Raw genomic sequence first — 16,722 nt, 5'->3', positions numbered from 1 at the left:
TGTTTGTAGGCCCATGTCAAAAAATACTGCTATCAGTTCTTCCTAAAAAATTCAATTAAAACTATCTTCTTCACAAGCTTTGTTTTGTTCCCCAAACTACTTCTATGAAGAACATGTATATTCATAATATTTCAGGTTTCTGTTTTGAGAATAAATATATACAGATATCTGTTAAAAATCAGTAACAGAAATACTATAGCTTATCATAAGGCAATTTTTAAAAAGATCAAAAGACATGAGCTTCTTTGCCCTCTGCTTTTATAGTATCTCTTTTCCTATTAGCAAATTTATTTCTGTAAAAAACAGAACCTTTCTCAAAGCTTCATATATTTACTGTTACTGGACCTATCAGGGGACAACATTGCCATCCTTTCTTACTGGATTTTTATGAAAGAATAAACATATTACACTGAAAGAAATGAGACAAACATTGTGCTCTGTAATTTTTCCAACACCCACTTTATTCCCTTAGTTTCCTCTGAAAACTCTTTGCAACATGAACATATCATTATTGGTAATCCTGTTAGACTGAATATACTTCATGCATGACAATCTCTTCAGTGTCTCACTTCCATCTGGGATTTCTTCATCAGAATACATATGAAACTTAATTTCATTTCATAACTTAAAAGAATGTTCTATTTTTAACATTCTTCATCTAATATCAAACACTACTTTTCTCCTTGATTTTTTTCAAAAAAAACTTTGACTAAACAAAAAAATAAGGTTTTTGTTTTGTTTGTTTTTAAATGAAATGCATGGTGTTTACTAAATTTTAGACTGAATGGTAAGTGTTTTATGCATATACAAGCACATTTGACTAGCAAAACATTATTTGAAAAAGGTCCTAATAGAATGAAATTATGGTCATCATTATTGGAGATACAAATGAAGTTGGGATAAAGAGATATGACAGTCTTTTTTTTTTCTTGGTCAAAAAATCAGGTAAGATACATAATTTCTTCTTTGGAATTTTTGTGCATTTTGAAGTGCTAGAGTTGTTGCTATGTTCTTTTATTTTCACATTGCCGTTTTACAAAACTTTACAGTTAGCGGAAATCCAACTGCTCATTTGTTTTGCAAGCTTTTCTGATAAGAGAACGGTTCTTCAGGATAAGTAACAGCAGGAACTGTATTTTTACTATTTGTGAAGTACCACTTCCTTGCCAGAACAGATTGAACTTCAAAACCTGACTAAAAGCACCATACATAGTTTATTTATTTGGAAGATATAAAAAATAAAAGCCAGACCTGGGGTTGCTACAATGGTATTTCAAATAAACTATAGTGATAGCCAAGTATTTGTCAAAGGCTGAATACGCTTTTCATCAGCCAAACTATTACTCTGTTCCTGAAGTTAGTAATTGATTGCTAACTTAACTGCTTTATTGCTGCTCAAACTGTCACACTGTATCCAGAGCACAGAAAAAAAGTACTCATAATTATGGATCTATTCCATCTTTTTATTTTCTTTAATAAGCAGTGGTTTTAATGGTTGCTTAATCAAAAATTCTAGTCAGACTCTTTTAATTGGTTTTTGACCTACATTCTATTATAGACCTGATTAACAATTCCCTAATCAAAGCTGAAAAACATTCTTCTTTGTGTTCAATAATTTAGAGATCCATATGGGAGCTGTATTGTTGCTCTTAGTCTCAATGTGAATTTAGTTCATTCTATGCATGTAGTCTTGAGATTCACTTGAGCAAAAATAATTTCAAACTCAAAAAAAACGCCTAATACATCCAAAAATGCAATCAGTTTCTAAAACGTACTTCTTCGTTGTTAAAGATATCTACAAATTCAATCACCATGTATTTTGCTAATTAGCAAAATAGCATATTTGTTTTACAAGAAGCTCCTAGGACTAAGCCTTAGGATGATTACTTTGAACCATGTGTCCAGACTGCTTTTGAGGCTATCAAGTTCTAACAGGCAGGTTTAGGAAGGACATTCCCATTCACGAACAAGGCACAGAAGATGACAAAAACCCCTCTCTTTAGCATCCTGCTTCCCTAGTGCCAGGAAAACAAGAGCAAGGTTTGCAAATATTTCCTGACCACAGAATGCTGCAGCATTGTGATTAAAGGTTTTTAGGGTCAAAGATCTGCTTAAATCCCACTGGCCTGTAAATCACATCATTCCTGTAGCCTCCAGAAAACAAGAGAGTGATGTGAACAGCTTAAAGACCACACAGTCTTTTCCCAGAGAAACAAATGCCCTATCACAGAGGGTATAGCTTACAGTACAGGTGAAGAGAAATGAGGAAGCCTGGAAAGCAACTCACTGATCTTAGAGGACTTGGTGACTTCCACACTATTGTGGACTTCTTGGTCATCCTGAAGCTCTTCCTAAATCAGGGACCCTACCATGACAAGAGCCTCTTGCTTTCCCTCCAGCCTTTTTCCTTTGCCCTTAATCCACACAGAAAATTGTTGTCTGGTTTCAGAAGTGCTTTATGTTTAGGGAATTCTTTCAGAAAGCATCTCGGTTGTCTTGCTGTTTATGCTCTCTTCAGTATACACACAGACAAGCACTATATATCTGATCACTGTCCTCTTGGTGATTCATTCAAACAGTTGAACAAGGACTTTTACAGCTTACTGAGAAAAAACTCCAAACTGTGTTGTAGCTCAAACTGTCCCTCAGTGTATTGACAAGTAAAGAATTTGGAGGAAAACATGGTAGTGCAGCCAAAACTTTCATCAAAAACTGCATGCACAAGGCTAAACCCAAGGTATTTAATCTAATTTGCTGATGACTTTAGCTGCCTGGTGGGTTAAAGCAATACTCAAACCTTAGAATTACTTAATGAGCATTCTAAGACTATGGATCAGGGAACAAGTTCACTTGTTGATAATCCTGTGACGTATTTTTCACAGCCAGGGAATTTTATGTATCAGAATAGACTTTTTAAGGAATAGAAAATCTACCTTACATGCATATTCAGTGTGATGCCTGATGCTTTGTCAGGCAGTTTTCCTCAGGGAACTGTGTTGAAATTCATTATAAATATTCAGCTTCAGACATGTCTGCAGATAAATTAATACAATCCAGTAGGTAATTCCTCTTTTTCAAGAATCAGACACATTATTTTCATCACCAAGAAAACACAAAAGAGGCATATTTTTATATGCCTTGTGAATAGTGCATGAGAAGCAACATAATGTGATTGAAGTTCTTTTAGAAAGGTACTAGGACAGAAGATGAAAGCTGAAGAGATTTTGTGTCCTACATTGCCTTATAGTCATAATTTTCTCCAGAGTTTAAAATTGTAATGAGTTTATTCTTATTATATACTTTTGTACACAAACATACACATCTACTGTTATGAAAATGTATTTGGTCCTTAGTGTTATTTTCCTACACTGTGACAGGAGAAAAAATTTTCACATTTTTAACAAAATTAAAAGTCACATCTTGGGTGGCTATAGGGATTCTGATGGTATTTATAGAATCAACAGGGATAAAAAATAAATACAATATGAAATTCAGAATCAATCTTAAACTCAGAAGAAAGATTACACTAATAAAATTTAGACCCTATCAGGTAGGCATTATCAACACAAAGGTTATCACAATGTTGTTTGAATGTTTATACTAAAATCCCCAAATTGCATGCAAATGATAGAAACTATCAGAGAAGACAAGTGAAAAACTCAGTGTGAAATGTACTTTTATGTCAAGGTTATAAAAGCTACCCATTTATGCACTGCATTCACTATGTCTACAATAAATTAGATGCCATATAATTTAATCTAAAACACACATTATGATTTCTGAAGCTAATGAAGGATCTGGGAAAAAAAACTTCAGAGAGCACACACAAAAATTGCCAAGAAATCACTAGGGGTCTTAAACTACAGAAGGAAGTGAACTGTAATTGCTTAAAATCTTTATGTAAACGTTTAGCTAAAATAAATGATAGAGACTACAAGCTCAAAGGACATTCCTGCCTATTGGGTTTAAAGGCAGGTTTAGATGCCAACTGAGCAGGGTATGATCACTTTGGAATAGCAACTGTAGTGATACATTCTATTCAATTACATACTGAGAAAACACTTATTCTAATATGTGTCAAGTTTCAGTCAATGTGTGTCAAATTTCAAGCAGAGTGTAACCTTTCACGGAAGAAAGTTTCAAAATTTTCATGATATATAAACATAAAAAAGGAACTAAAAATATGTGTTAATAAGAAAGATGAGCATCTGAATTTCACCGTGGAATAAGACTTTATGAGGTTAAATGTGGAATATTTTGTGGGGGAAAAAAGACAAACAAAAAATCAACAACAAAAAACCCTCACCAAACTCCAAAACCAAAACAACAGAAAAAGATACTTGTTTTCTTATCATTGTGCTAAAATAACCGTGCTACCATTCCTTATGTATTATTTTATTAGCACCTCAATCATAGAACATTCAGAATTTTAAAAGATTAGCTGCTGGTAAAATGAATACATTAAGCAGAGAATATATATCCTCATCTGGATTGCAATAGATTCTTTATTCTTCCTCAGTACTCTAAATTTAAAGTGAATATTGTAACAAAGTGATGGTAAATTTGTAGAGATGTAATGAGTTGTCATCTACTCCTGACCCTATTTTGGAAGTATATTACTGTCTTTATAGATGGAGAGATGACAGAAAAGAAAAAGATTAGGTAGGTATAGTATAACACAGATCATCCTATCTTTAGGCAGAATCACCACTTGCAGCCATCACAGCATTACCTTTGTGAGGACGGATGTTATCAGTATTGATCAATGTTGAAATTATAGAGATATTTCACTGGGTTCTCCAAGAGCTCAATACCTAATATTATTCCTCTGTTTTATCCTGAAAAATGGTGGATTTTGTAAGTAATGGCATTCTTGGTAGTATTTATGTCAGAAATGGTACAAACTCATTTAAAGCTCAGAGGTGGTTCCAAGCCTTATCAGTTAGAGATATCAACCCCAGAGCTTCTGAAAAACGAGAGACAAGAATTCACCTCTTGTAACTTAGACAGTGCTGCTTAATATCCCAGTTTGAGATGGTAAGATGACATCCTAAATTGCCATACTCCATCTGCTTCCAGAGAGTGGGACATTTTACAGTGGAAATATGTGTAGATCATAGAAAAACAGAATGATTTGTGTTGGAAAGAACCCTAAAGATCATCTAGTTCCAACTCTCCTGTCATAGGCAGGGAAACCTTCCACTAATTCAATCACAATGATAGGTTTCATTCTAAACACCTTTTTCAGTTTAAAACCACTGCCCCAGTCAAGCAGGTCCTTGTCTTTCTCATCCTATGGGCCCTAGAGCTGGACACAGTACTCCAGCTGCATTCTCACAAGAGCAGAGTAGAAAAGAATCACCTCCCTCAACCTGCTGGCTACGGCATATGATTTGTTCTCTGGGCTGTGAGCGCACACTGCTGGCTCATACTCAGTTTTTAATCCGCTAATACCTCCAAGTCCTTCTCCTCAGGATTTCTGTCAGTTCACTCATCACTCATCTTGTATCCATGTTTGTGACTCTGTATTCCAGGTGCAGGACTTTGCACTTGGCCTTATTGAGCCCCATGAAGTTTGTACAGGCCCATCTCTCAAGTCTGTCAAGCTCCTTAAAGACATCCCATCCCTCCAGCATGTCAACCACACCACACAGCTTGGTATCATCAGCAAACTTGCTGAGGGGACCCTCAATCCCACTGTCTGTTTCCCCAACAAAGCTGTTAAAATAAAATAAAAAAAATATTTCTGTGTGCTGGAATTTATAGTAAGTATGAGGTCTACTATTGTGATAAAACCTTCACCTTTCTTAATATTTTTCTTCAGAGACATAAAAAATTCTTTTCTCTTTGCTTTCTGCTCCTCTTCAGGCATTCAAAATCTGTTTTGTAGATTTCCTCTTTAAAAAAAATAATTGAAGTTTATTCTAAATGAGAGAAATCTAGGCTTAAGAATTCTGGATATAAGAGTTCATTTAGTACTTGAAACTCAGGTGACAGGTCTTTGGAAATCAGTGTTTGAATAGAAATAATATTGAAATGTATTAAAAAAGTAGTTCTTGGGGAAGCAAAAATACTTTGTTGATGTTTTTACAATCAATAACTGGAGTTTTGAAGAAAACAAAATATTTACTGCTCAGTCCAGCTATATCAGTTTTTCCCTGGTACAGCAATTCCTATTAATTTAGCAAGAAAGGTTGTCAAATTTCATGTAAGTATAGAAATGAAGAATACAAAATCCTTTATCTTTAATATAACTTTGTTTGGACTTTTCTTTAGTTTCAGCTGTTTCACATTAATGGTTACCTTTTCTTAACTCCCAATAGTCCAGATGGAACACCTCATACCAGTGGGATGAAATTGAACATGGAGTCTCTTTGCAGAAATCTTTTCTGCTTGGAGTTGGTAGGTACTACATTTTTCATAAATCACATACAGGCCATACTAATTTTTCTTCCCCATGCGTCAAATATTTTTCCACACAGTTTACATATCTTTAACTCCAAAAAGAAGACATCATGTATTATGTGTTTAACTGAGAATAAAAAATAGAAAGAGATACCATCAAACTTCTGGACTAACAGTCTAAGGGTTTAAGTCTGCTTATAGTTCTACAAAGAGCATATTGGATTTAGTTTAATGGCACAATAAGAACATTTCCCACAGACATGTCACAGTTAATATCATAAAGTGGTATATAATATATCATAAGTATAAATGGTAAAATAATTGTGAGAAATTTACCTTATCAATTTAATTAATGTTATATATATTTTAATAACAGATTAAACAGTTGTGGAAAAGCCATTTATATTAATAGAATTTGGGTGCATTGTAAAGCTCCCCTGCACACCCAAGTACAATTACTTGTGATTAAAACAAAATATATTAGATAATTGTTGTTCAAAATTGGTATATTATCTTAAAATTGCTAAACACTAGCTCTGTGACCAATTTTATGTCTTCAAAGCTGATATATATGAGTTAATATCAGAATACTCTTCTTAATTTTGACTATTATGTCAGTAAATAAGAACGGTATACTTTCTTGTACAGTTTCATAAAATGTTCCCTTTTTTTAATGTTAGTGCATGCCAGCTTTTCGAGACTAAGATAGATATGAGTCCTCCATGCCGGATGTGTAACACAGGTAAGTGGAAAAACATCCAAAGCAATGTCTTGCCTAATTAAAGTTGATAATAAGAAGTATATTTTAAGAGTTGTGAAACTAGTGAACTAGAAAAGAAACATGGGTTATAAAGGTTACTTCTTTAAACATTAAGAGAAAAGCTGTCCAATTTCAAATTTTATTGACATTTGATCATAAAGCACATTAACAGCTAGACTGTTATAGAACTGGGAACATGTCTCATTGCAATATGAATGGTATCTTCAGTAATACATTCCACAACAGAAACACCCCTGAATGTCAGAAAGCTTCACATTCGGTGAGTTTTTAATGGACAGGTGTATTTTACGGTACATTTTTCCATTTATTGAGAGAACTGCCTATGGGTTGTGGGCAGAAGCTAAAGTGGGATCACAACTCACAGAAAGACATACATATACCTGCTGCAGAAAAGGAAAAAGTCTTCAAAATTTTTCACACAGAAACAACCTCTCTTCTCCCCTTCCACCCAGGTAGGTATCATGAATTTAGCCTAGTTAGCCTAACTGTTAGCAAAAAGCAGTGTAACAATCTTTTTTAGTAGAGGTAAACAAAATATAAAAATCCATCTGTTCCAAACAACAGAATATTTGAGTTCAAGGAGATAGATAGCCAAACTATAAAAGCAACCTGCTGATCATCAAGTGCAAACACGTCTTGGACTATCCGGAACAAGCAGACTCTGACACAATACTGACTGCAATTTGGAAAAAGAGTGTGATTTGATCAGACTAATCGTCAATGAGATATTTTCTACCCAGCCCTATAAATGAGGACAATAAAGAATACTCAGAGATGCCAGAGGAAGATATTCCAGCAGGGACCCAGAAAAAGGAGATCCTGTGAAACTGAAGGGAACCTGTGACTGTGCAGCAGGATTTGGGACCACGACCATGACTCCAACACCTCAGACCCTGTGGCCCAGTTCAAGAAATGCACATCACATAGCTGGGACTGCTTTGTTACATGAACACTGAGTAATTCATAAAGTTACATATATCTATGATTAAAGTATTTTGATATCCACATGCATTGAGTATCCACACCGTGGTTTGGTCTTAAACCACAAGAATTAGGTTTCCATTGCCTACTTCTTTTTTTTTTTTTACACTAATGAGAAAATTAAATGGGAATTTTAATAAGCAATGGTTCAAGATTTTCTGCTTTCCTGCTACATTAAGAAACACATCCATTACATTTTAGAGAGCTGCTGCTCTTTAGAGGCTGAAGAAGTGAGACTGAGCAGGGTCAGAGTATGCAGAACTACCTGCTCACTAGAACACTCCTCTGAGTGCAGCTTCTGCACCTCATCTGTGTTACAAGTAGTTGCCAGTACACAACCTTAACCTTGCAGAAAACATCCTAGCATCCTACTCAGGACTAGGCCAGGATTTCTGTCACCCAGCATTTCTCCTGGGCCTCTTGTGGGTTTAAGATATAATAATTATTCTGTGTACTTCTCCACATGTTCTGTTGCTCTGGAGAGCAGTGTAATGAAGCATGCCAAGCTAGGTTTTACTGCATGAAATGGAGGACCGTAGGCTTAATTCTTTGAAAGCTGAAAATGGAAACAGTACATGTTTCTGGAACACCTGTTTCTCTTTTTCAATTTCTTAATTAAGGTACAAAATTTGTCTAGAGTAGAAAACTTCAACGGAAGAAATTACCTTCTCCAAGAACAGAGCAAAATCTTTGATGAGGAATATTTTGACCTGATTAGACAGGTAGAAAAGCATGTATTTAAATTTTCAGTAAGGGACACATCCACTGGTAATGGAGGTGACTTAATTTTTTTTTTTATTTCCTTCCTACTCCTTACCATCTACATATCCAACAAAAAAAAGAAGTTCTAGTTTAGAGAACAGTGACCCAGTAAAAATGCAAATGAAAGCTTATGCCAAAAGTGCAAATACTCTGCCCTGACCTTTGAAGCACATTACCAACTTGTTATGAGAACTCACTACATGAACTTGAGCTTGGTACCAGGCGTCTCTTGTTATGATGTCAAATTTAAACACAGGATAATAGCAAGTGCCTTGAAAACGTATTTGAAAACAGAGGACCTAGACCTACAAACAACCCATAGATGGTCAATTAATTACTGGTCATTGAAGAAGTACAACGTTGACAGTGGAGAAAACACTGCTTTCAGCATACTAAAGAAAAGAAACAGATAAGCAAGAAAAAATAGCTGAGCAAAAGGACAAGGCATCTGCCTATGAAAGTAACACCCTCACTGTGCATTGCAGTCTAGTGGGCAGAGACTAAAGGCTAAAACTGCCAAGAAGCACAAACGTATAAAATGACAGGATTTGGAATGGGGGTATGGAGACAGAAGTATTTATAACAGGAATTGTTCCTGCAGAATTGATGTGAGATCACTGGAATAGTGAGGGAGCTGCCTTCTTTTTCTGCCTGCTCCAAGAGCAGCAGCTCTCCCTCTCTCTGCCTGTTGCAGGAGCCCTTCATTCTTTTGACCTGCTAAGGTTGTTGTCCAGGATTGTGCGTGGAAGGGTGTGGGAGGGTGTACATGTGCATTCACATGTGTGTGTCTCTCCTTCCCTGCAATTTCTATGTATTTCTTCTCTGTAACACTAACTTGCTAGTAAAGCCTTATTCCACATAAACAGTTCTATCGTTTCCTCCGCTGCCCTTTGCCTTACTCTGTTCTCTTCATGTATCCTCATATCATATAGTCGGACAGTGCCTAGACTATTTTATAACTATTTTATAACCTATTTTTTTGAATCCTAGCACCAGTCAAAATATTCTACGTGCTGTATGCCAGGAACATGTTAGGAATAGGTGACTGTATGTATATCTGTCAGTCAGTTCAGTATTTTCTAATCAGTGGTGTAACTACTATCCTAATCTTTGTCCTTGCTCCATTAATTTGAAAAATAATGACTTATTCTGTCACTTATGGAAGTTTGTTCCCTCCCTGGGGCCTAAAAAGATAATGCCTCATAAAGGTTACGACATCTTTATACACTTCATAGAATCATAGAATCATAGAATCAAGCAGGTTGAAAAAGACCTCTGAAATCAAGTCCAACCTTTTATCCAACACCACTATGGTTAGTAGACCATAGCACTAAGTGTCATATCCAGTCTTATCTTAAAAACCTCCAGGGACAGTGAATCCATCACCTCCCTGGGCAGCCCATTCCAATGTCTGATTACTCTCTTCGTAAAAAATTTCTTCCTAATATTCAACACAAACGTCCCCTGGCAGAGCTTAAGACCATGCCCTCTCGTCCTACTGCTGGTTGCCTGGCAAAAGAGACCAAACCCCACCTGGCTACAACCTCCTCTCAGGTGGTTGTAGAGAGTGATGAGGTCTCCCCTGAGCCTCCTCCTCTCGAGACTAAACAACCCCAGCTCCCTCTGCCTGTCCTCATAGGACTTGTGCTCCAGTCTCTTCACCAGCCTTGTTGCTCTTCTCTGGATCTGCTCCAGCACCTCAATATCCTTCCTGAACTGAGAGGCCCAGAACTGGACACAGCACTCCAGGTGTGGCCTCACCAGCACTGAGTACAGGGGAAGAATCACTTCCCTGGTCCTGTTGGCCACACTGTTCCTGATCCAGGCCAGGATGCCATTGGACTTCTTGGCCACCTGGGCACACTGCTGGCTCATGTTCAGCTTCCTGTCAACCCAAACTCTCAGGTCCCTTTCTGCCTGGCTGCTCTCCAGTCACTCTGTGCCCAGCCTGTAGCGCTGCATGGGGTTGTTGTGGCCAAAGTGCAGGACCCGGCACTTGGCCTTGTTGAACCTCATCCCATTCTAATCAGACCATGTCTCCAGTTAGTCCAGGTCCCTCTGAAGAGCCCTCCTGCCTTCCAGCAGATCAACACTCCCCCCCAGCTTGGTGTCATCTGCAAATTTGCTAATGGTACACTCAATCCCCTCATCAAGATCATCAATAAAGATATTAAAGAGAACTGGGCCCAACACTGATCCCTGGGTGACACCACTAGTGACCAGCTGCCAACTGGATGCAGCACCGTTCATCACCACTCTCTGGGCCCGACCATCCATTTGTCCTTGACTTCATTTGTCTTAAATCCATTTTCTCTTTTTTAAATAAATCTGACATAGAAATTTGATGGTTATGTGGATATTTCAGCAGCTCATTTTCAAGGGCAAGACAATCTTGCAATTACAAATAAGAAATGCTAAATGAGAGGTAACTAATATAGTCAAAGGGAACATGTAGGATTTACCTTTACTTAGGAAAATATGATTAAAAATGCAACAGCAGATTTCACAGGAAGTTAAAATAGTATCACAGAAGGTATGAGCTTTTAAGAGATATGACATCCCTGGTTTGTAGTGAGCTCTCTTGCTAGATTCTAGCCAATACATATTTTTGATTTTCTTATGTTTTTCCTCTTTCCCATTTCAATGAAGGTGCAATATTTTACTGCGATTGAATAGGGTAAAGATTCCCAATAGTGAAATCTATTACATGGTGACACAGTCTCCAAAGGAAAGTAGTAGAAGCTTTGTTGCTAAGTACATTTAAGTCTAGATGAGACAAAGCACTGGAAAATATTCTTTAGGGAACAATCTAGTGACTACATGAAATAGAAGACAAAATAGCTATTTTCAGCTCTTATTTCTACCATTAACATCCGTGTTACGGTATGAATTCAAGATTGTTGTTACAGAGCTGCTAGAATGAGTTTAATAACATAAAAACATCTATATTTTGCAATATTTTACTCATTATTATAGATTCCAGGGTTAGTAATTTAACCATACTTTAAAGAAAGTATACAATAATAAGGACTAAGCCGTAGCCAAAAATATCCATCTGATTCTAAGTGGTTGTTTTTCACACAGCAACTAGAAAATCACATCAACAATCTGGCTATACTTCATAATCATAGATTCTGCCTAAGAATAACAATTCAAATAGTGCATCAATGAATACATCCACTGATTTTCTAATTGACTGGAAATGGACAATGGAGATAGAAATAAAATGCTTTCAAATAAAACATGTTGATGTACCAAGATAATCCTTTACTGACATAAGTATAATGCTAGTCTATATTAACTGCAGGGGTGGTGGTAGAAGGATCTGGAAAGAACACTGTTAGAAAACATGTAGATCTCATCCAAAGGGAACAATGTTTACAATTTACTTTACAATGGGATCTTTAAACTTCTTATTGTTGGGGGGGATTATAGTCTTTTTTTTTTCTTCTTTTTTTTTTCTTATGATTTCCACTTGTATTTGAGATGAATCATTGAAATGATTCATCTGCACTTATAAATAATGCCATCTAAACAACTAATAAATGGAAATGTGTGTCAATGCAGCATTGGAATTCTGCTAGCTTTAATGTCCTGATACATAGAAACACACCAGACATTAACCCAGGTGCTCTGTCCCTCCCACTCCACAACAGGAGAGGGGGAGAAAATAGTGCGTAAGATAAATAAAGAGATATCACTTATCAATGAACAAAATAGACTTCACTTGAGCAAGAGTCCATGAAAATTATCAGGGGGCTGGAACACTTCTCCTTTGAAGAAAAACTGAGAGAATTGGGGTTATTTAGGCTTGAGAAGAGAAGGCTCCAGGGAGACCTTATAGCAGCCTTCCAGTACTTAAAAGGGGGCTTATAAGAAAGATGAAGAGAGACTTTATACCAGGGCCTGTAGTGATGGGACAAGGGACAATGGTTTTAAATTAAAAGAAGGTAGATTAAGACTGGACATAAAGAAGACAGTTTTTATGATGAGAGTAGTGGAACACTGGAACAGGTGGATGCCCTATCACTGGAACTGTTCAAGACTAGGTTGGGTTGGGATTTGATTAATGTGAACTAGTGGAAGTTGTCCCTGCCCATGACAGAGGGGTCAGACTACATGATCTCTAAAGGTCCCTTCCAACCCAAACCATTCTATGATCTATGATGAGACACACTTCCTCTGTAAATTGGCCCATTCTCTGGAAGCAGATGGAGTATGGCAATTTAAGATGTCACATTACAGTCTCAGCCAGGGCTGTTAAGTGGCACTGGCTATGTTAACAGAGGTGAATTCTAAGCTTATTTTTGAAAATTAATGGGATTTATTGACAATTAAAGTAGATTTGGATGGTGAGAAGCAAAGGCAAAATTTAAAACAACACCTTCTCCCCATCTTTTCCTCAGATCCAGCTCCACTCCTTCAGTCCCCACTCCTCTACCTCTCCCTGCCTTAAGTGACACAGGGAGATGGGGAATGGGACACCATGATCAGTCTGTTACACCTCGTCTCTGCTGATCATTCTTCTTCAGACCTTTCCCCTGCTCAAAAGGGGTATTTCCAGGGGCTTCAGGAAATATTCACGTGTTCTGGCATAGGGTTGTCCACTAGTCACAGTGTGGATATCTGCTCCAGCACAGTTCTCCATGGGTTGCAGTGGGACAACCTGCTTCATCGTGTTCTCCCCCACTGTCCGTGGGGCAATCTATTCTCTGGTGCCTGGAGCACCTCCTTCCCAGCTCCAACCCTAACCTTGGCATTTGCATTGTTGTTCTTCCCTTTTTGGCCCCTTACAGGGCTCTTTGTCTGGCATTTGTTCCCTTTCTTAAACATGTTTTCAGAGGCATCACACACTTGGCTGATGGGCTCAGCTGTGTCCTGCAGTGGATGTGTCATGGAGCCAGCTGGAAACAGGGTAGCCAGGGTAGATCACTCTTCAGCCCATCCACTTCTAAAACCTTGCCACACACCCCAACATACACAACTGTAGGAACTAAGGTAGCCAACCTGAACTTCTGACCAAACATCAGTTTAAAAGATCTATTTAAACCAGTTTTATCGCCTTTCAGCAATGACCAAAGAGGTCAGAGGAAGTCACCTTGTAAAGTCCATTCCTTTCAAAGGGTACTACAGTGTTTCAAGGTCTGTTGGCTTCTCAGGGCTCTGTTTCTCAGGATACACATTCCTGATCCTGCCTTACATGTGGGTAGACAGAGTTACAAGGAAGGCAAACACTGACATTTGTGGTGTTTCCAGCACTGTTTGTTTAAACACTGTTCATGCACATATATGTGCCTTTTTCTGAAAAGGAAAGACTAGAATACTAAAAGACATCTATAGATGGAATTTTACTCCATATTTCTCAGTGGTATAATGCACCAGGGCCTAAAAACATTTCTGAACACTATGTATGATTCAAGTCCGTAACTTGAGATACGAGAGAATCTCTCTATCCAATACTGCTAGTAAGGATTTTGTGTCTTGTTGATTATTGTTATGAAGGATAAGCAGTACAAATATAATTCAGTCAGAAGCTTGTAATATTCCTCATCATGTGATCGGAGAAGAAAGTTTATGTATATTTTATGTCTGTTCCCTGCTTAAATAGTTTTTTTTCTCTGTTCAGATGTCTAAAGCTCTTTTGAATTCAGAAAACAACTTGAAATATGTTGTTATCATCCTAGACATTTACAAATATAGCATTATTAAAAAAAAAATTGGCTTTTAGCTCTCAAGGACAATGCTGTAAAAGCAGTAAAAGTCATCATACAAAGATTCATAAGTTTATATCTGCATAACTTATAATATCATTCTCAGTCATATTCTGTATCATTTTGCTTCACCTTCTATAGAATGTGGTTGTATATTTTTTGTGGCTGAATTATTATTAAGATAACCATTTATTTTTTTGGCATACTGAAAGGTATAATGAAGAGTTGTTTAATGTAAAAAGTTTAGGGAAATAGATGTTTCTTGGGAACATCTAGTTATTTTAAAGTAATTTGAAAATGTACAGTCGAGTCCCTTATCTTCGTGCTAGGATTTATGTTGAAAGTGATCTTTCTATAAGATAATGAAAGAATGAACTAAAACAATGAGGCATTCTTTTAGAAAGAAGATATTCTCTCTGTACAACTTTAGCAATACAGCTATAAAATGAAATGCTCTGATAGATTGCTTTTCCACTCTCTTAACTTCACCTTTGCATGACCAGGGGTTTTGTGTGAGAAACTTTTTTCTGAGCCTTATATAGTTTTTCATTTGCTATAAGAGTCCGGGCACTTTCAGGTACATATAAATTTGTTCTTTCATAACAGGGAAACTGTTTATTTACTGGTTACATAAAAACAATCTGAACCCAGAAAATACAATGTATGTGGTGGGGATTTTTTCTTTTATTGTTGCTGCTGTTATTTATATTTCTAGAAGCAATCTGAATAAAAAACTCATTATTACCCTTAACCTGAATCTTTCAGAAACATTGTTTTATAAATTTAGATCACTACATGCTAACTGATAGGACAGGAATAATGTCTTTTGAGTAGCTAAGTATTTCACAGTCCTTGGAATATTTGCAAATGTACATTTAAATCTTTCTAGGAATTATAGAAACTCTATGCTATAAATTCCTCTAATACTAGAACTGTAAATATTACCTTATGAAACATGCTTCTGTCTGTCTTTTATAGCTTGACCTGATTTAGCTCTTCTTTTAGAGACTTTAGATATTACCTGAGAAATATATTAGCCCTTTCTTTCCTAAACTCATGTATTGAGAATCGTTCCAGACATGCAAACAAAACTATTAATAAAAAGGGTTTAAACATGAGACCAGTCACTGCTAAACCAAAACAGAGCTCATTTTAAGTCAAAACAAGAACAGAGTTAAATTTGAAATTATTGAGAAAAAGTTCCTGTAGCAGAAAAAAAAACAGAGTTGTACCAGAAAATTGTCATCTGGATATCAAATATTAGTTATTTCCAAAATAAATTATTTCTCAGATTCTGGGCTACCTAAGTTTTACCGAGTTAAGTGTATAAAGCCATAAATGCAGTAATAGCAAAGTATATCACCTCTATTAGCAGGCTATAACTTGTATGTATGGAAGAACATAAAACAGGATGTGCACAGGGCTGGCCTTGTTCTTCTTCCAGAAAACTACAGTGTGGGCCTTTTGCAGCTTCACTTGTATTTGAAATGTGCTGTCTGATGGGCACAGCCAGACCACTTTTCCATGAAATTGTTGAAACATTTCTTGACTTTTTGGAAAGTCTTGTGCTGAGTGAAAAAGTATTGAAGTTGCCTTCTTCAAACCTATTACCTGAGAATTTCTTTGGATCCTTCTATGTTCTCATATTGTATGATATAGTGACAATATTCCTTATTTAACCTCCATGATTTATAACACTCTTATATACCACCTAGGGTCATGCAATGGTTTCTAAAGGAGATATAGAGGAGAAATATAGTATAATAATTGCAAAAAGGAGGCTTTAATCTCAATCAAATGGAGAAGATTTACCATGTCTTTTTTAGACTCTGGGTAGATACCACCTCAACAAAGAACTAGTAGTAGGAACTCCTTGCCAAAACCTTCACTATTAAGTAATTTTTTGACTATAGAAATGTTATTTTAAGTAAAAAAGAAAACAAATCCACAAACAAAAAACTCAGCTCAAACCAAAGTCAAACAGCTGTTTAGCATGCAATCTCTACAAGTACTTTTAAAATATTTAAATTCTTGTTCTTTTTGCTTACTGTCTCTCCATGAACTCTCAGCTCCGAAGTCCAC

At 36.6% G+C, this 16,722-nt stretch overlaps 1 protein-coding gene and 1 long non-coding RNA gene across 3 annotated transcripts in view; one reads left to right on the top strand and one right to left on the bottom strand.

Annotated features, from left to right (window-relative positions):
- Positions 1-16,722, bottom strand: part of GPC5 (glypican 5) — a 612,142-nt gene that overhangs the window by 121,679 nt on the left and 473,741 nt on the right. The gene's annotated exons all lie outside the window — the stretch shown is intronic.
- LOC108500324 lies at positions 5,266-8,112 on the top strand. Of its 2 annotated transcripts, none has more exons than XR_001875829.1 (4): positions 5,266-5,275; positions 6,324-6,402; positions 7,086-7,147; positions 7,927-8,112. It is a non-coding gene; the product is annotated as an uncharacterized LOC108500324 (long non-coding RNA). The 2 variants fall into 2 exon arrangements; XR_001875828.1 differs by lacking the exon at positions 7,927-8,112 and adding an exon at positions 7,751-7,860.

The sequence above is a fragment of the Lepidothrix coronata genome, unplaced genomic scaffold (genome assembly GCF_001604755.1).
Source record: "Lepidothrix coronata isolate B3197 unplaced genomic scaffold, Lepidothrix_coronata-1.0 Scaffold88, whole genome shotgun sequence".
In the NCBI taxonomy this organism is placed as follows: domain Eukaryota; kingdom Metazoa; phylum Chordata; class Aves; order Passeriformes; family Pipridae; genus Lepidothrix; species Lepidothrix coronata.
The sequence above is the reverse complement of the archived record's forward strand: the minus strand, read 5'-3'. Positions and strand labels throughout refer to the sequence as shown.